The sequence below is a fragment of the Sarcophilus harrisii genome, chromosome 1 (genome assembly GCF_902635505.1).
Source record: "Sarcophilus harrisii chromosome 1, mSarHar1.11, whole genome shotgun sequence".
Classification (NCBI taxonomy): Eukaryota; Metazoa; Chordata; class Mammalia; order Dasyuromorphia; family Dasyuridae; genus Sarcophilus; species Sarcophilus harrisii.
The window spans coordinates 435,419,845-435,441,618 of record NC_045426.1 but is presented as its reverse complement, the minus strand read 5'-3'; positions in this window follow the sequence as shown (position 1 = coordinate 435,441,618).

The following is a 21,774-nucleotide window of genomic DNA, read 5'->3' as shown; positions in this document are numbered from 1 at the left end:
ATCATTTTCCAAAGGTTATTACATACTTACCCTAAGGTAATGGCTTGTAGTTACAAGTGACCTATTGTGGATTTAAATGATCATTTTTTTTTTTTTTTTGAGAAACAACCCTCAAACCTCCTAAAAGCCTTAGTCCTTATAGCCATCCAGAGTACTGCCTCAGTGGGAAGTTGATTTTGAATCTCAAAATGCATTCATTAGTGAATTGAATATCCTCTGCCCTTTTGTTTTATATCTTGGATGTTACTTATATTAATATTCTCAAACTATATTTCCATTCTTAAGATTAATTTACATTATTTAAATTACTTGAAAATGACTTGAAAAGAGTCATAAAATAAGTTAGTATTTAATATTTTTTTCATTTCTAGACCTGCTGAGTTTTGAGCAAGTTTTGTTGGTATTTAAATTTGATTTTTAATTTTCTGTTTTGCATTTTTCTTGCTCATATACCAGTTGTCAAACTATTTTTTGTGTCATTTGAGATGGCTTTGAATTAAAATAAGAGCATTTACTATCAGTAACTGCTAAAATGAAAAGGATTGTTATCTTGAGCTATGAGAAATACTAGCTATATCCTTGTCTATCTATACCTATATATCTATATTCATTTCAGATACTAATTCAGTAATGTAAAATAAATTACTTCACTTTTACAGTTATATAAATTTTTGTTCTTGGATAGCTTTCCAACAGGTTGACTGTTTTTATTTTTATGAAGCATATTATATTCTGAACAATCTTCCATATTATTGAAATTAGGTAAAGATATAGACCTATTTTAGTGACTTTATTTAGAGAATTTCAAATTGTCTTCACAACTCTACAAAACATATGTTTATTTTTTCAGAACTTCATCCAACATTATCTGTTTTCATCTTTTGTCATCATTCCCAATTGCACAAAAATTACAGAAATATTTTGTTAGCTTTCAAAGGATTTTAGATCTGAGTTCTGCCTCCACAAAGATCCACATCAACCCATCATATTTGGAAGGTGGTAGCAATGTAGCATCCTTTTGATAGGAAAGTGAGGAAATGACTCAATGAGTTATACTTATGCTTTCTGGATATTATAAGGATAGTAGAATTTAGAAGACAAAAATACCTTGTAGTTCATCTAAATTAATTCTTTTATTTTAAAAAATGAGGAAACACACATTTTGAATCACTACTTAGCCAAAATCAGACAGGTAATAAATTACAGAGCCTGATTTAAAACATTAAGTCCCTGACTACAAATCTAGTGTTCATTCATCACTTATTTGGCAGATGGAAGAGTGATGTTTATACTCTATTTCTATAAACAACAGGGTGAAATGTGCAAAAATATACCAAATATAGTACCAAATAGTTATGTGACACTAAACAAGATTGACTTAGTTATCTTAGCAACAGGTGGAAAAGACAAATCATACTGAACTAAACTCACTTTATTCTTCATAGAAGAATCATAATATGGTTTAGAAAAGGGTTATTGGGTCATACATACCATTTGCCAAATTATTGATGTAATTCTTAACGTGCCTCTTCAACCTCACAGTAAGAGATAGGACATCATGCTCAAAGTTCAACAGTTTTTCTCCGTGAATACAATGAATCTGTGTGAATTTTTGAGGATTTGGCTGTGGTACAGCTGTCACTCAAGTCATCACTCAGTCAAGTGTAAACATTTGAAAGTAGTACAGATAGATTAAATTTTGAGGAATACATAATGTTTCATTCAGGGAAATGTTGTGATTCATGTCAAACACATACAAAATAAGTTTTTTTTTTTTGGAATAAGGAGTTTATTTTTCTTAAAAACCTTCCATTATTTTGGATGATGTCAATAAGTATAACATATATCATTATTTATAGCTACCATAGTAACTTTATCATTTTCTCCTATATAAATACCTTAGAAAAATGTTTCCTGTTATTGTATTATGGGGATATGCAAAGCCTCAGCCTAACCTTGAGAAGAGGGACAAGTTGATCAAAGAACTAAAGAACAAGACCTGGCTCCAGAACAAAAAAGCACTTGGCTTTCAGAAAGTACATGAAGAATAAAGCATTTTTCAGACTTAGTGACATTTAAATTTTCCCTCAGAGAGTATGAATAGCATTTGTACTTGGTCTGTGATTATTATTTTACCTTGCCTTTTAATGCATAAGCCTTTCTATCCATTAAGTCAGTATATTAACCCTATTTTTTCCCTTGTAAATGTAATTAATAATAAGATTTTGGCAAAAGAGAGAGCACCCTGTTGAATAGGTTAAGGTAAAATTCATTTTCAACTTGATGTTTTCTGAATTTCTAAGCAAAACTATTTGACAAAACTCACTAGACTTTTGTTATTTTATACTTTCTTCTCATTTAAGTAGTTCTAGAATTCTTGATAACTGTTACTTGTTTATCTCTCTCTCTCTCTCTCTCTATATATATATATATATATATATATATATATATATCCTCATATTTTACATTGACATCCACCGTTTACCCCATTAAGATATAGTTTATTTGAAAACACCAAAAAAATTTGCTGCTCCAAAAATTTGCAATGGAATATTTGGTACTCAATGGTTATCTGAGGTTGTTGTGATCAACAAATTGGTTGAGATAGTTTATTAACTACATATTTTAGAGAGATTAGACTGATTTTATTTATTGATATGTAGAAAAGAAGATTCCTACTGCACCGGTCCTAAGTTTGTTTAGTCTTATTCCTGAGCTTATTTTCATGGCAACCAAGGGAATTATGAATGATAAAGAGAATTATTTCATCATATATATATGTACTTAGGACTTTGCAGTGTATGTGACAAAACTCAGAAGATGATTTGAGGGAAGCCAGGTTCCTAAGTAAGCTGTGTGATAAGAATTAAAAGGAATTTTCTGGATATAACTCATATAAGAATTTACTTTGAAAATTTCCAGAATGGTAGAAGGAGAAAGAGGACAAAATGAAAAATTAAAAATTCCTAAAAGTGTCTCAAGCTGGGTGATAGAATGGATAGAGCACTGGGCCTGGAATCAAGAAGACTTTTCTTGAGTTCAGATCTGGTCTCAGACACTTATCAACTACATGATTCTAGGCAAGTTATTTAATCCCCTTTGCTTCAATTCATCATCAGTAAAATGAGTTGGAAAAGAAAATAACAAACAATTCCAGTATCTCAGACAGGAAAACCTCAAATGAGATCATGAATAGTCAGAGGGTTTTTGCTTTTCCAAATGTCTTATGTATATTTCTGTGTATTTCTCTTGTCATGCTTATTCCTAGTATGTATCCCTTTTCCACTTACAAATTCAGACATTCTTTGTTGATGAACATGCTCTCAAAACCATAGCTTATTAGCCCCTATCATATTTTTAAACTAAGGAGGACATAGCTTAAAGAAGAGCAAACTTAATAAATAATATAGTTAAACAAATGGTAGATTCTCACATATAGATACATATGTATTCTCTAATATCTGTCATCCAAATAGTGGGTAGATTTCTAAAATTTTATGTAAAATGGGATGAGGGCTGGTCATAATATTTTACTGATGTTGATATAAAGTTTTCTGCTAATAATATAAATGGACAAATAAATATTAACATATTAAGATGGTAAGGGAAATTCTACATATGATAAAAATATACATTAATAATAATAGCATTTAGAATAGGTTCATATATGTGTTTCTTCTGGAGTGTTTTTCTTTGTCTCTCTTCCTCTCTCCCTCCCTTTTTTCTCTCTTCCTCCCCCTTCTTTTTCTCTGTCTTTTTCAAATGCACACACACACACACACACACACACACACACACACATTCACATATGCACCAGAATATTAAATAGTTTCTTGACTTGCTTTCATAATAATTTAATTCTTTAAAAATGTAGAAGACATTTTTTTAAGGGAGGAATACTTTGTGAGATTTGAGTTTTACTAACAAAAGGAATATGACATGTGAAATTGAAATAATGATATCCTTAAAAAATGACCACTTTATCTTAGAGTTTGTGACTCAGGAAATTAAATGTAACATGACAGAAACCTTAGATTTTGGAAGAGCAGATTTCAAAGAATTGAAAGAAAAAATAAAGATATGGTCTGAAGATGACAGGGAGGATACTGCAGAGTCCTCATCAATCAATTTAGGATTTAAAATGACATGCACAGAAGGTAGAAATAAAAATAGATAAAGGAGGATGAACGAATAAAAAGGATCTTATGATATAGAAATAATAGCTAAAAATATAGAAGAGGCAAAAGATTTCCATTTTTAAATTGTTGAAGAAAATAGAATTTTTAAGTTATAGGCTTGGAATCTTGATCCTTGGAAAAATTATTGAATACATTATAAGGATCATTAAGAATTACCCAGAAACAGAATCAGTAATAAAAATGGACTATAATGATGTCATCAAGCTTGGTTTACACAGATACTGTATTACAGTTGATTTTGGGGGGAAAGATTACTTAAATACTACCTCAGAAAATTTTGTAAGTATTGTTTATCCAGATTTTAGAAAACACTTGAAAAAATTTTATGTGATTTTTATGGAAAAAGAAGAAATGTGGGTTAGAAAGTAGTACAATTTTATAGATTCCAAGCAGACCAAAAGGCTAGATACCAAGAGAAATCATTTGTAATTTGAGATTGACTTAGAAGGATGTCCTGGGGGAATGTCACAGGTGTTTGTACTTGACTCTCTTTAAAATTTTTTATCAATGACTTGGAGAGGAGCAGTGGTAGCATACTTATCTATGGGTATACAATCAGTCCTTATAAGAAGGGATAGCTTGCACATTGGGTGGCACATTAAGCATTCAAAAATATCTTGGCAAAATACTAGTATGCTAGGTTCAACTTAAATGAAATGTCATAGGGAAAAAGTATTACTTGCGTTTAAAAAACACTACAAGCAAAAGATAGATTAATTAGTGTGAAACTAGTTTTTCTGGAAGAAAATCTGAGGGTTTTATTGTGGTGCAATATCAATAAGTACTGGAATACAGCTTCAAGAAAGCTTGAGTGGAAAGGCATAGAGGTGTATCAGTTCCCTTCCTAGTGAGAACATTTATGAAGAATTGTATTTATCTATATTGCATTTTATTTATTTATTTTTTTGTGAGGTGGGATTAAGTAACTTGACCAGGATCACACAGCTAATAAGGGTTAACTGCCTGAAGCAGAATTTGAACTCAGGTCCTCCTGATTCTAGGGTTTTCATTCTTTCTACTCTACCAGCTAGCTACTGTAGGTATCACATTTTAAGAAGATAGTGTTAAGCTGCAGAGTGCATGGAAAGGCAGCAAGATGAGTGAAGAAATTTTTATTTCTTATAATAAGAAAATTGGTTGGAAGAACTGGAACTATTAATGCTGATAAACAGTTACTGAGAACCTATTTGATTCTGAAGCTACAAATAAAGGCTTTACATTCCTTTTCCTTGGTTCTAAGTAATAGATAAAGAAACAAGTGAAAAATACAAAGAAGGAAATTAAAAATGCTTGCTATATGTTATTTTTCTTAAATATCAGTAAAATGTAACTGCTTCAAATAGCTAGTGAATTTTCACTCAATGGAGATTTTCATGCAAAGGTAGCTTACTATTTGTTGATTACACTTTATAAAACATTGTTGATCAGGCTGTTGATCAATTAGACTGTTGAAGTTCCTTCCATAGCTGATCTTTGTGATTCTCTTTTCAACAGCATTTAAAATTCCAAAAAGTTGTCTATTTTATCAACTATGATAGACTTGAAGCTGTATTCTCAGAAATGAAATGATGTAAGACAATCCCAATAGACAGGATGGAAAATGCCATTGCATCTAGAGAGAAAATTATGGATAATGAATATAGATCAAATCATATTATTTTTATTTTTTGTTGTTTGTTCCTTTGAATTTCTCTCATGTTTTTTGTTCCTTTTGGTCTTTTTCTTGCACATGACAGATATATAAATGTTTAAAAGGATTGTACATGTATAACCAGTATCATATGTGTTGCTGTCTTGAGGAGGAGGGAGGTAAGAGATAGGAGGAAGAAAAAAATTTGGAACACAAAATTTTACAAAAATTAATTTTGGAAATTATACTTACATATATTTGGAAAAATAGAATACTATTAAGGAAAAAAAGGTTGTACATATTAAAGATAGATAAACATAATTGTTGTTTATCCTTCATTCTTAAAGAGAACTATGACTTCAGGTAATAGAAGTCATGACATGCAGATGAATTGGGATTAGGTGAGGATGGACTGGGCAAGGTGAACTGCTTCACTTTTCCTTCCAGAGCCATCTGGGTCCAGTGGCCAGATATGGATCAGGATGACTGGTGATGCCCTGGATGTAGTAGGGGATCATAGCCTTTTTAAGCTTCTTCAGCAGGTTTCAGTTTGACTGAGGTCACACCCATTCACTTACTAAGGGAAGGTAGCAATTGAGATAAAAGATGGCGTCCTTTACCTGGTCAAAAATTTTTTAAATAAATAATAAATAAATCTGGGAGGGGAAGATTCTAAAGGTTTTTGGCGAAAATAAACATGATTTCTATTTACATTTATTCTGGGTAGTCAGGAGTGGAACAAAGACCAACTGAGGCTTGGCCTGATAACTATTTATTACATAGTATGCATTGCAATTCAATATAAATAATACCAAATCGGGATCAAAGAATCTAGTTTCGAATCTTATTTCTGATATTTACTACCTATTTGAAGTTGGGAAAGTCATTTAATCTATCAGCACCTCAGTTTCCACATCTATAAAATGAGAACATTAAACTATATTTAAATTAAACTAAATTTAAAGCTTTTAAAAACTCCTTTAAGCTTTATATCTATTTGTTGTTCCTAGGATCAGCTCCAACTTTTGACCAAAAGTTGCCTAATAATTGAAATATGTATATAAACCAGTGAACTTACCCTAGCCATACCCTAATTTATGCTTAATACTCTTTCCACCCAAGAGACATGGTCAGTAGAATTTAACTGTGTAAATATTCCTTTTATGAATGTCCAGTTCTTTAGTTCTTCTGATGATCTTGCAATCTATTAGCTATATTTTCTATGAGCCTTAAAAGCCCAATCTTTCCGATGAATTCCAAAGGATTCATGCAATCAATAAATATTTGTTAAGCTTTATACCCAGCAGTATGCTAAGTGTGTAGGATGCAAAAAGAAGTAAAAGATAGGCCCTACTCTCCAAGACACTATGATGGAGGGAACAATAACATGAAAGTAAATATCTAAAAAAGAATCCATATTCCTGACAAATAAAAACTAATTAACAGAAGGATGAAACTAAAATTAAGAGGTAGAGGGAAGAGCTTCTTGAGTAGAGAGGTTGAAAGCAGGATAGGTAGATTTGAAAATCATCCAGATAGTAATTAAATCCATGGGAGTTATTGAGAAGTCATGAAGAAAAAAAAGAAAACAAGGTCCAGAACAAAATTTTGACATTCATCTTTTGCTAGAGAGCATGATATGAATTGGAATTCAACAAAGACAATTAAAAAGGAGTGATCAGATAGGTAAGAGAAGAACCAAGAGAGAGTGGTTTCCCAAAAATCTGGAGAGAAGACGGTATCAAGTTAGTGATCAAGAGCATCAAGGGATGTAGAGAGTTCAAAGATAATGAGAATTGAGAAAAGAACATTGGATTTGGCAACTAGCATATCATTGGTACATTTGGAAAGAGTAATTTCAATGGAATGATATGGTAAGAAGTTGGATTGTAAAGGACTGATTAATAGGAAGCAGAGAAAACAGGGACCTATTTTAGATGCCCTCTGAGAAGTTTAGGTGCGAAGGGAAGAAGATATATAAGATGATCGAAGAAATGGAAGGGCCAAGTGAGGTTATTTTTTTCAAGATAGTGGAGATGTGGTTATGTTTATAGGCAGGAGGGAATGAGTCTGTAGAAGATGAGAAATTGAATATAAATAATAAAGTAGGGATGTCAGAGGGAGCAATCTGTTGGGAAAGATGGGATAAAATAGGATCACTTTCAAAGATTTAGTGATTAGCCTTGGTGAGGAATAAGGTCGTTTTATCATGTGAGACGGGAGTGAAAGAAGAGAGTGGCAGAAGGCATTTGAGTGATAGATGAAGAAGAGTGGAAGAGGGAGCTAACAATGAATAGCTTCATTTTTCCCTGTAAAATATGAGGCAAGTTTTTCAGTTAAGAGGTGGTAGGTAGAGCTGTGGGAAGTTTAGGGAAGGATGAAAAGGTGAATTCAATTAATTTATGTGGTGACAGTCATGTTGAGAAAACTTATCCCAACTTCCAAAGTGTCACAGACAGAATGACTAGGTAGGCAGGTCAAATGAAAGATAGTATTTGGCCTAAAGGACCTTATATTTTCATGGAAAGACAACATATAAAGGCAACTTGAAATGCTGAAAACTTAGGAGGTGGGAAGAGAGAGTGCCTAAAACATGATGGGAAACATGACTGGAACATGGAGCATCAGAAGCATAACAGTAGGGGAATGAATCATTGTCCTCTAAATAAAAAAAGTCCCATAAGGAACTGATCATTAGGAAAAGGGAAATGGAAAAGTTGAGAAAAATGCAAGTGCTGAGAGAAGAATGGATATCTGCAGTCTTTGTGGAACCAATTTATCACAAAACTACTTTCTTGGGGCAACTAGGTGGTACAGTGGATAAATGTGGTATTGGAATCAGAAAGACCTGATTTGAAAATCTGCCTTTGACTCTTACTAGATATATAATCCTGGACAAGTCACGTCAACTCTGTTTGACTCAATTTGCTCATCTTTGAAATGAGGATAATAATTTTTTTTTAAAAAACTGGATGGTTCAATTTTGTAAAGTATTTTGAAAATCTTAAAGTACTATATAAATTCTTCTTTTTTCTATTCTTCCCTCTCTCCTTCCTTCCTTCTTTTATTTCTTTTTTTATTCTTGCCTATCTGCTTTTTTCTTCTTTTGCTGCTTCAAATTCTTTTCCTTTTCTTCTTCCTCCTCTTCTATATCATCATCATCCTCATCAACAGCAACAGTATTGTTGTTCAATTACAACAATAACAGAACCATCTTCCTTATCACCAACATTTCTATTCCTTGACATTTTGGGGTATTGACTTAGAACTAGTAAACTCCGGTTGACTTAGAAATAGTATATAGAAATCTGGTACTCTAATTCTTACATTATATTTAACTGTCTTGATTTGATATTGAAAATTTCTCCTATATCAGAATGATCTTATGCTAAAATGAACTGTTGATAAAATATATATATATATTTAATTTCAAAAGGTTTAACTAAGTAACTCATTGAGATTGCAGATTTTTCATTTGTCTCTTGTAAATCAGATTATCAGCTTTGAAAATTTAATGAGTAGTTTCTAATGGAATCACTACACACAGACATGACTTCCACAGCAAAATGAATTTTTATAAAGGGATTTTATTGTTTAAAAATCACTAAGTGTCTTAGGAGGTTCATGATATAGGGCATATGTGTCATTAATCTTACTACTAGAAAAGTCCTGAAAAATGCCTTCGACTTAATAAAAGAAGCCTGGCTCTTCATGATTTTCATCACCATAAAACTAAACCCTCTGCATCAAAGTGTCTTTCAATGACTGTTTTATGATTAGGACTTTAACATCTTCTACTACTGCTGAAGCAATCTGGCATGGTGAAATGAGCACTAGACTATGGCACTGGGAAACATGGGTTCTTATGGAGTCTGTGAGATGTGGGTAAAATGCTTCACCCTTTCTGGACCTGTTTCCTCTTCTGTAAAATTAAAGTTCTGTCACAGATAATTTCTAAGTATGCTTCTTGCTAGATTTTTTTCACTTAATTATAAAAAATAGTTTAGAGTTCCTTTGTTTTTTTGTTACCTGCCATATACTTTGCATATTTAGATTTTTAAAGTATGCAAAATAAAATTGGTTAAAAGCAGGAGCCCATACATCCCTATTAAAAATTACAGGGAATGATATGTCACATTGTTCTGAATGCAGACTGCCACTGAATATAAGTAATGCTTCTAAGATTAAATATCTTTCTACAACATAGCAATTTTTTGCACATAATGGATACTTAATAAATGAGTTAAATAAATGAATAAACAATAAATATAATAGGTATTCAATGAAAAATGGCACAAATTATAGACGATACTTAGGTCTACAGAGAAGCCTACATTTGGGGTAAAGATTCTAAAATTGAATCTTGGCTCTGCTAATAGACAATTGAGTGACCTTTGCTGAGTCACTTAAACTTTTTTTTTCTAAGAATAACATTTTTTTAAATTATAGATATAAAATATTTGGAAGTCTTACTATCAAGCAAAACCCAGTTGCATTTATATGAACACAACTATAAAATATTTTTTCCACAAATAAATTCAGATCTAATAATTAGAAAGAAATAATTGCTTTTGAACAGGTCAAGCTAATATAATAAAAATACTTCTATCTACATTAACCTATTTATTCTGTTCCATATGAATCAAACTATCAAAAAATTTTATGGAGCTAGAAAAAGTAACCCAATTCATTTGGAAAGACAAAAGTTCAAGAATATCAAGGGAATTAATAAAAAAAACATGTAAAAGAAGGTGATCTAGCCCTACCACATATCAAACTGTATTATAAAATGTTAATTATCAAAAGAGTCTGCTACTGGCTAAGAAAGAGAGTGATGGATCAAAGGAACAGATTAGGTATAAATTACATTATAATAAAGGAGCTATTAATCTAATGTATGATAAAGCAAAGATTCTAGTTTTTGAAACAAAAATGCAACATTTGACAAAAACTGCAAAAAGCAGAAAACAACATGATAGAAAGTAGGAATAAATCAACATTTCACAATAATACAAAGATAAAGTCAAAATGGGAACACAATTTATACATAAAGTATGATATCTTAAACAATTTAAGACAGCTTGGATGAATTTATCTTTCAGATTTATAAATAAGGGAAGTCTTTGAGACCAGAGAAGATATAGATTGCATTACACTATACAAAAATAAATAATTTTGATTATATAAAATTTTTAAAATTGCATAGTCACTGTAACCAAGATTAGAAGGAAAAGAAAATATGGGGAAATTTTTTTTCAACCAGTATCTCTGACAAAAGCCTCATTTCTCAATGAGAAAAAGCTGGATCACATTTATAAAAATACACATCATTCCCTAATTGAGAAATGGTCAAAAGATATAAATACTCAGTTTTACAGATAAAGAAATCAAAGACTATCATATAGTCATGTGGAAAAGTACACTAAATCATCATTGACCAGAGAAGTGCAAATTAAAACAACTCCAAAGTACCATCTCATACTTATCAAAGTAAATAGCATAAAAAAAGGAAAATGCAAGTTGAAAGAGATATGGGAAAATTGGGATACTAAAATTTCCTGTTGATGAAGTTGTGAATTGCTCCAACCATTCTGGAGAATAATTTAGAATCATGCCCAAAGGGTTATAAAACTGTGCAATATGCAGCAATATCACTGCTGAGTCTATATCCTAAAGACATCCAAAGAAAAAAAAGGCAATATTTGTATAAAATAGTTATAGCAGATTTTTTCGGTGGTTAAGAAACTGAAGTAATGCCCATGAATTGGGGAATGGCTAAAAATCTGTAATATACTATTGTAATGAAATATTATTCTGCTATAAGAAATGTCAAGCAGAATGATTTTGGAAAAAGTTACATGAATTGATGTATAATAAAGTAAAAACCAGGAGAACACCATAAACAGTAATAGCAATGTTGTTCAATGAAGAACTGTGAATTTTCAGTAATACTATGATCCAAGACAATCCCAAAGGACTGATGATGAAGCATACTTTCTGCCTCCAGAAAAAGAATGCATATTAATTGCATATAAATTGAAGTATGATATTTTTCACATTCTTTCATTTTCTCCTTCTATTCAAATCTTTTTGGCAAAATGATTAAAGTGGAAATGTTTTCCATAATTGAACATATATAACTTGTATCTGATTGCTTACAATCTCAGGGAGGGATAAAGAGAGGTAGGAGAGGGTAGGATTTGGAAATTAAAACTTTAAATACAATGTTTAATTGTTTAAAATGAAGTTATAATTAATTAAATTATAACTTCTAATTTTATATATGTAATTAGAAATTATTAATTAAATTATAATTATAATTTTGCATAAAGCTTCCAATTTTGATATATATTATAACATTTGAATTCCAGAAGCACTTCCAACCCAACTTACTTAGCACTAGAATTTTCTCACATTTGAATGACCATTTCTTTAAAGTCTCACAATTCTAAATACAGTCATTTAGCTATGTATTCAGATACTAATAGAGATCAGCATTTATTATATGAGAATAAGATAATAAATACAATGAAAACTTCTTAAGTTCTCCTTCGTTTTCTGTTTGCCATTTGTAGATTTTTTGAAATGAGAATTTCCATCCTTCATTATAGGAGGATCATAGATTTAGAGCTTAAGATAACTTAAAGTGTACCTTATCCAACTTTCACTTTTTATAAGTGAGAAAATTGAAGGCCAGAGAGGTAATATGAATAATCCAGGAACTTATTACTTAGGTACATGTTACATTGCTTTACATTACATATTATATTATATACATATATGTTACAATAATTACTTAGCTTTATGTTAGCAATAGAATGTGAATAATCATTCCAAATTCTGTTCTTTACCTATTATACTGTATTGCCATATAGTAAACTGAATTATAAATTCTCAAGAAACCTTATTAGGAGAGAATTAATAGAAAATAGCTGGCATTCTTTTATATTTTGTTTGGCATCCTTTGATCCAGGTGTGTCTCTACTGGGTCTCTATTCCAAAGAGATTATAAAAAAGGGAAAAGAACCCATATATGCAAAAACATTTGTAGTAACCCTTTGTGTAGTGGCAAGGAACTGGAAATTGAGTGGATGCCCATCAGTAAGGGAATGGCTGAACAAGTTTGGTTTATGAATGTTATGGAATAATATTTTTCCATAAGAAATAATGAAGAGGCTGATTTCAGAAATCCAAGAAAGACTTACATGAACTGATTCTAAGTGAAGTTTGTAGAACTAAGAAAATATTGTACTCAGCAACAAAATTAAGTGAAGATCAACTCTGATGGCCTTGACTCATTTCAACAATGAGTTGGTTCAAGACAATTTACATATAATTGGGATGGAAAGAGTCATTCACATCCAGAGAGAAGACTGGAGACTGAATGTGGATAACAGCATATTTTCCCCTTTTTGTTATTAATTTTTTCTTTCTCATTCCCTCTTTTTGATTTGATTTTTCTTGTGCAACATGATAAATGAGAAAATATGATTAGATGAATTGCACATTTAGCAAAATAAATCCAATGATTACTGTTGTCTAGAGAAGGGGGGAGAGGGAGAAAAATTTGTGATGCAAGATTTTTCAGGGGTGAATGTGGAAAACTATCCTTGCATATATTTTGAAAAATAAAAAGCTTTTATTATTAAAAAAAAAAGTTAGCTTGGCAAAAATTCTGCCAATCAAGGAGGTAAAAGTAAGATGGTCTAGTTTCTGTCATTGTTTCCTTTAATGGTGTTGATAATTTGAAATAAAAATAACCGCCCCAAAAAACCCCAAATCACCAAAAAACTTATGCTGACACCAAAAAATAGAAGGGAGAGTTTCATATGGGATGCACGAGTCTACACAGTGGACAGGTTTTAGAAGTTTTGCACTTCATCTCATATTTCTTGTTTCTCCTAGCATGAGAAGTCAGTGCTTATTTTCTTTGTACTTCACTCAATCTTTGCCCCTTCCACGCATGCCTCCAACTGTATTCATTGGTTTGTATTCAGGCTGGATTAACTTTACATTTTGTTAGATCTTTACAAAGAAGATGTCAAAATAGTCAAGGCTTCCTTGGATAAATTTCTATTCCATCAGCCTTCTGAAGTGAAATTGCTTCCATCTATTTCCAAGGAAACTTCAGGAGGAATTTTCATTTCAAACAATTAATATCAGCATTGCCTTTGTAACTGATACTCAAGGCTAAAACACACACACACACACACACACACACAGGAAAGACAATGTTTGCTGGGAGTTGTGGTACAAAGACAATGGAGCCTGAAGATGCCTTCCTAACATTAGTGGAGTTTTTATTGCATGTCCCCATTGCATGATTTGGGAAAGAGTAAAGGAAAGATGTACAGGAATGTATTAAGCCAGTATTACACAGGATTTGAAGGGGAAAATTGATGAATATAATACTTATTGATTAATTAGAGTATATATAAGTTCATTTAAGACTTGTAAAAAAGGATTCTATTTGATATTATCTTGTCTTGTTTATAGGCACATGTTAATAACACGGCTTCTTACAATTCAGAATATTTTATTACATTGAATTTGTTCAGTCTTTCCTCAATATTTTGGTGAATTAGATTTTGATTGAATTTATATTCCAAAGCATAATTTGATTTATCATTTTCCTGACCATTTAATATTCAAGCAAATTGTGGGCTAGATCATTAGTTTATGGCCAGTTTTGAATTTGATCTAAGACATAAAGCCTTGATCTTTTGTTTCATGAATATTTAATTGTGATGAACTCTTTTCCCTTTGCAGTATCAGAGAGAGTAAGACATATTCTGTAGAGCTCAAGTTATATTTTGTGCTTGGCATTTTAATTTACTTTCTTAAGTTTTTAAACGAAGAACCATTTTAATTCCAATGAAAACACTTTATCACACTTTTTCAGATGACTACTTTCTCCCTTTGAAGTGTTTTTTTTTTTTTTTTTTTGGTAAATTCTCTTTAAGCTTAAATGTATTTCCCCTCTAGTTCTACCTTACTAAACATCACATTGAAGTCAGATGTAGAAAACATCTGTTATGATGTGATCATGTAGGTGAGTACATGATTTTCCACATCTGCTGAAAATGAATGTGTGTTTATGTCATCTTAATTTTGATGACTCATTGGCATAGCTGATCTGTGCTGACCATGAAAAGTATATTTTCCTCTGCTTTGTACCCACAATTGCAAAGAATTATACCACAGTGCTGCCTGCTCAAGTTTTGTTGCTTGCTATTCAGTCATTTTCCATCATATCTGACACTTTGTGATCCCATTTGGTATCTTCTTGGCAAATATACCAAAATGGTTTACCATTTCCTTCTCCAAATCATTCTGCAGATGAGGAAACTGAGAGAAACAGGATTAACAAATATGTAAAATTTCCATATACATATATATTCGAACTGAAAGAGAATTATATCAGAAACTGTGACATATGTATCATTTGCTTTTGAATGAATTAATATAACAAATTCAATATTTTATTTTCAAAGCTGTTCTACTTATATATTTCCTTCTGAAGTTCCTTGTTCCTTCTATGCATTGGAAAAATTCATTGGCTTCAGTTTCTTATTTTTTTCATTTTTAAAATCAGCATTATTGCTAGATCCCTTAAGTCTTACACACATTCCTATCCAAATAAAGATAAAAATAAAGAAAAACCTTGTAATAAAAAATCATAGGGCAAATATAGCAAATCTATACATATTTCATGATCACTACAGATACACATACACACGAGTCCAACACTTCTCAGGCATGAAGAGGGTAACATGTTTCATCATCATTCCTCTAAAATCATGTTGATATATATATATATATATATATATATATGTGTGTGTGTGTGTGTGTGTGTGTGTATGTATACACACATATATATGTATATATACATATATATGTATGTATGTTCATTATGTTCTTACTATGTTCCAGGCACTTTCTATATTTTAGGAATAATGAAGATAGCCCTGCTTTCAAGGAAGTTATAGTCTAAGGTGGGAATACAAATACACACTCACACACATACACACAGATAAATATATATACACATATGTACCCCACCCCTACATGGAAATGAAAAATATGGTGGAGAAGGAAAGATTTGTCCGTTGGTAAGATGAAGTCCAGAGTATCAGTAGCATATCTGGGAGAGAGGTGAGTTTAGCTAGCTAGCATAGACATTTTTTTAAAATGGATATTCTTAAATGAACCTCACCAATACTGGGGACATAGAATAAAGGCATCTTCCAGGGTGAGGAGGCTTCTTGATTGAAGGTAGGAAATTTCAGAGATTTGGGAATAGTTATAGATGAGGAGAAGGTCATTGCATTGATTTTTTTTATGTTTTTGAGATTTTTTACAGTGTTGTTTGTTACTGTTCTTCAGATTCGCTTTTTTTTGCTTTGAATCAATTAGTATAAATGTTTCCATAATTCTCTGAGTCCACACTTTTCCTTATTTTTTATAGTTCAAAATATTTATTACATTGAATTTTTCCAGTTTTTCCTCAATGATAAGCACTCCCTTTGTTTCCAGCTTTTTGATCCAATAAATATACATATAAATCTTTTTGTGAATGTTTATTTTTCCTCTTTCTTTAGCCATACAATATTATTAATTAATAACATATTATTAATATTAAAATATGATATTATTGTTGACTCAAAGGGCACAAACAAATTAATATTATTTGGGTAGAGTTCCACATTAGTTTCCAGAACAGCTGGAAGAATTCACAGCTACAAAAGAATTATACTAATGTATCTGTTTTCCTTCAGGCCTCCAAAAATTTCCATTTTCATTTTTGGGAAATTATTTTTTCTATTTTTATATGCAGGTAGTAGAACATCAGAGTTATTTTAATTTCCCTGTAAATTATTTAAAACATTTTATATAATTATTAATAGTATTTACTTGGACTTCTTCCTTTGATAACTGACTCTTCTTATCCTTTCACAATTAATATGTTGTGATATGTATGTATGCATATGTGTTTATGTAAATTTGTTTCTTATTGATATTGGATATTAGTATTATTCCAGCATTAATGGTTGGTTATGGGGTTGACTTGAAATCAACTTTTTTGGGGTTTGATTCCTTCCTTTCTTGTTTGCCCTAAGCTTAAATGAAAACTGGTTGCTCAAATGTATGGTATGGGGGAGAGCAACCATAGAGTCATTCGATATTAGTAATAGTTATTTCTACAGAAGAAACTTCTCGTTTTGATGTGAAAGCTTCTCAGATAATGAAGATTCTTAAGATGACAGCTGTAACAGAGATAAATGAGCCAACTGAAGACAGTACGTTTCATGCTGTGTAAGCATCTGGGTAGGTTGAATATTGTCTAGGTATGCCTGAAAGACCTAGGAAGTGCTATGGAGAAAAAGGTTATATTGACACCTAAGAATATAATAGAGAAGTGGATTTTTGCCCATAAGTCATGTAGTATGTAGCCCGTGAAGAGTGGGAATCAGTGGACAAAGCCTACTATAATTGCGAAGACAGTGCCCATAAATAGTACGTAATGGAAGTGAGCTACTATATAATATGTAAGATGGACAATAGACTTGACCAAGGTGAATCAGTCTTAGACTTGAAGACTTGGAAGGCACTCCATTCACCTCCTTATGCCACAAAGCAAACAGTTTTCACTTAATTAACTTTTAAATTGTTAGAAAATTCTTCTTTTATTGAGTACAAATATTCTTCCCTATGAATTCTGCTTATTGGTTCTAGTTTTGAATTATAATGCAACATGCAACACATTAAATACTTGTGATTATGATGGTTTTTCAAATTTTAAGAAACTGATAATTCTACTTCATTACTAAGAATGTTATTTTTTCCACACTATACATACCCAGTTGTCATATCTCAGCACTCCACTTGCTCTCCTCTGGATTTGATTCATATTTTCAATGTTTTTCTTGAAATGTGCCATCCAGAATTATGTAAATTATGCGTGCTAAGAAGTGTAAAATGCCGCAGGATTATAAACTTTCTGGATATGAACAATATTGATAATTCTATTGATGCAGACTATATTCAGATAAAGTTCACTATAATATTAATTGATGACAATAACTTTATGATTTGAAAAGAACATTACCCACATCTCATTTTTTCCTTAGAATAAGTATGGGCTAAATAGGTGCTATTATCATTCCTATCTTATAGTTGAGGAAAATAATATGAAGACTAAACAATTTGCCCAAAGTCACAAAGATAGTAAATGTCTGAGACAAAATCTGAACCTATCTCTTTGTGACTTCAGGTCCAGCACTCTAGCCGTCTTACTGCTTCTACATGCATTATAAACTGTATATGATGCATTGCTGATTAATATTCAGTTAATGGTAAGAAGAAATGATTTTTTAAAAAGATTTTCCAAGAAAAAAATTCTTTCAGGTTCAGACTGAATTAAAAGTTCTTGATATCCTAATAGCACTGCTTTTATGTTATAAGGGGCAAGGGAAAATATTGACCATTTCATCAACTTGATTACCGTATTTCACTTCCTAGTTCTATAATAAGGTGAAGTTATTTCTCATTTGAATCAAACTAATCAGACATTTCACCTTAGCACTACAGAAAGTCTTTTCTATTGTTTTAGTAAGATCATACTCTTTAGGTTGTCTATCAAATAGTTTACCAGTCTGATATCCAGAGATTCAAGTGCCTATGAGTTTAAGAAAGGGCCTTCCAGTTAAGCCCCTGAGGAGGAATTACTTGCTGAGGATTGAATGGACTACTTCAACTTTGGCTTTGAACTTCTTCTCTTTGTTTTGCAAGAGGAGAAAGTAGAAATCTTTGCAGGTTCCAGAAGATTTTTGAAAGGTCATCTACTCAAAGAACATCATTTTTGGAAATGTTACCATCATGGTACTTGTGGGACATAAAAGTAAAAATGGCCAGAAGACAGAAAACCAAGTATAGAGGGTCAGATCAGAGGTAGACAATGGGATTAAAAATATAAATTTAAGTTTCATCTTGATAGAAGAAATAAATTAATTCATTGGAGCATGTGAAATCATTAAGAATTCCTGTAGATAGAAGAGAGTAGAGAGTAAGGAGAGGGCCTTGGCAATAGTAACAAGGTGACTGATAGAGCAGTAATATGATGAAACAAGAAAAAAAAATCAGAAAAATACCATACAGAAATGAATGGAATCATTCCTAAGACTGCAGTGCCTGGTAGTGGTATTTGATGAGCCAAAAATATATTGTAATTAAGAAAGACAAATTCAAATCTTTACAAAGATACTAGAAGAAAAGCTATAGCATGTTTAGGAGAAACATCATGAGTACCCAACAAAGGAGAAGAAAAGGATTTTTATTAACTTTACCATAACATATATTCTAAATCGATTCCACTTTTCATTGGAAATTTTTGGGTATATGTTACAATTGTATGATCATGTGTTGTACAAATTATACCAAAGTAATAAAATCATATTTTTAAAAATGTGCATTAACGATAAATGATTATTAGTTGATATCAACTAGCAATTAAAAGGAAAAGCATATCAGTGGAGGCTCTTGAACTATAGCATAAAGATATCACCAAAAACCTTTGTGTTAAGCCTGGAACCTTAAGGGGGAAAGTGGCTTTTGAACTCTGGGATATCCAGTCTGCATTAAAAGTGGAGGTGAGGCAAAGATACTTTTAGACTCATTTTACTTTACTCACCTAGAATGAACCTGATCTCATAGCTTCATACTATCTTATTTTGACTCCACATAATCATGTAGCTTGTGCCATGTATCTGGAATGTACCATTTGCAGATGTGACCTTGTTTTTATATTTTCCTTCAAGCTCACAAGAATATTTTCTGGGGTGGAGCCAAGATGACAGAATAAAGCCAGAAAACCACATGAAGCCAAGTCTCTGAACACATTCTATGGAATGAAACCCCTCTCCAGCTCAAGATAGACTGGAAAACAGTTCAGAGGCACAAATCAGTGGGGCACCTTCCAGAAGGCAAATTATGGAAAACTAGGCTTTTCCTGAAAAAAAGCAGCCAATCTACCCACTGCAAACACAAGGGCTCTCTGAGTCCAAAGCCAAGGTTCAGAGCTTCACAGAAACTCAGATGAAGACAAAATATCCACAGAAGAAATCTCAAAGATATGAATTGGTCTCAAGCCCAAAGAGGCTTCTTGAAAGTGCTCATAAAATACTTTAAAAGGTAAATAAGAGAAGTAGAAGAAAAATGAGAAAGGAAATAAGATGTATGCATGAAACAGTCAATAACTTGGAAAAAGAAAGAAAACATTTTTTGTGAAGAAAACAACTCATTAAAAAGTAGAATTAGTGAGAGGGAAAAAATACAAAAACTAAATGAAGAAAATCACACATTAAAAACTAGAACAGGGCAAATGGAAGGTAATGACTCTATGAGACTGCAAGAATCAATCAAAGTAAAAAGAATAAAAAATGGAAGAAAATCTCATTTGAAAAATAGCCAACCTGGAAAATAGGTCCAGAAGAGACAATTTAAAAATGTTTGGTCAGTTTGAAGGCCATGAGCCAAAAAAAAAAAAAAAAAAAAGCCTAGTTAACATTCTCCAAGAGTTAAGGAAAATTGTCCCAATATTCTATAAACAGAGGTAGAAATACTCATTAAAAGAATCCATCAATCACATTTCGAGATTCCATAAGGAAAACCACAAAGGAACATTTTTGCAGAACTCCAGAACTACAAGCTCAAGAAAATAAATACTGCAAGCTTCCAGACAAAAACAATTGAAATATCAAGGAGCAAGAATCAGGATTACCCACGATTTGGCAGCTTCTGCAATATAGTACTGAAGATCTGGAATGCCATATTCCTGGAAGACAAAGGACCTAGGGTCACAACCAAGAATTAACTACCCAGTGAGACTAAGCATCATATTTCAGGGGAAGCAATGGAGCTTCAGCGAAATAAGACACTTAATAATTTCTATTGAAAAAAACAGAACTAAACAGAAAATATAATCTACCAATACAGAACTCAAGAGAAGCATAGAAAAGTAAACAGGGGAAAATATTTATATTACTTAAAGGTTAAAGTGTTTATATCCCTAGATGGAAAATGATATGTGTAAGTCTTGAGAAGTGTATCTGTCACTAGGACAAACTGAGGGGGCTATCACATGGACTGAGGTATGGTTGTGAATGTACTCTGATGTTATTAAATCAAAGAAAAAAGACATTAAAGAGTGGAAAAAGGCCTGTCCTTGAAAAAGAGAGAAAGGGAGGTGTAATGGGACTATTAGTTCACATGGAGAGGTGCAAAAGACCTCTTACAATGATGGGAAAGAAGGGATGGGGATGAGCATTGTCTGAAGCTTTCTCTCATCAGTTTTGATTTGGGAATAACTTGATCATTCAATTAGGAATAGAAATTTATCCAACCCAATAAAGAAGTAAGAGGAGAAAGAGGAAGGAAAAGGGAGGGTACGATAGAATTTCCCTCATCTTCAATTCATGTAAGTCTTTTCTGACTTTTTTGAAGTAAGCCTGATTATCATTTCTTGTAGAAAATAATATTCCATTACCTTCATGTACTTACCATAACTTAATCAGTTATTCCCCAAATGATGGACTCGATTTCCAGTCTCTTGACAGCACAAAAAGGGCAGTTACAAAGATTACTGCTCATGTGGATTCTTTTCCCTTTTTTAATGTTCTCTTAGGGATACAGACTCAGTAGTGGAATCTCAGGATTTTTTACTTGGAAAATAAGAATAATAATACTTGCTTCATAAAGGTATTGTGAATATTAAATGTGTCAAATAGAATGATATTTTGCATATATTAATGCACTATATAAACATTAGCTATTATTACAATGTCTGATCTTGTTTTACCTTACACTCCTAGGGGACTTGTAAATAGCACGAGAATGCCAAGTACTCAGTGCATTCTATTTTCCCCTCCTGTTTCTCTCCTCTCTCTC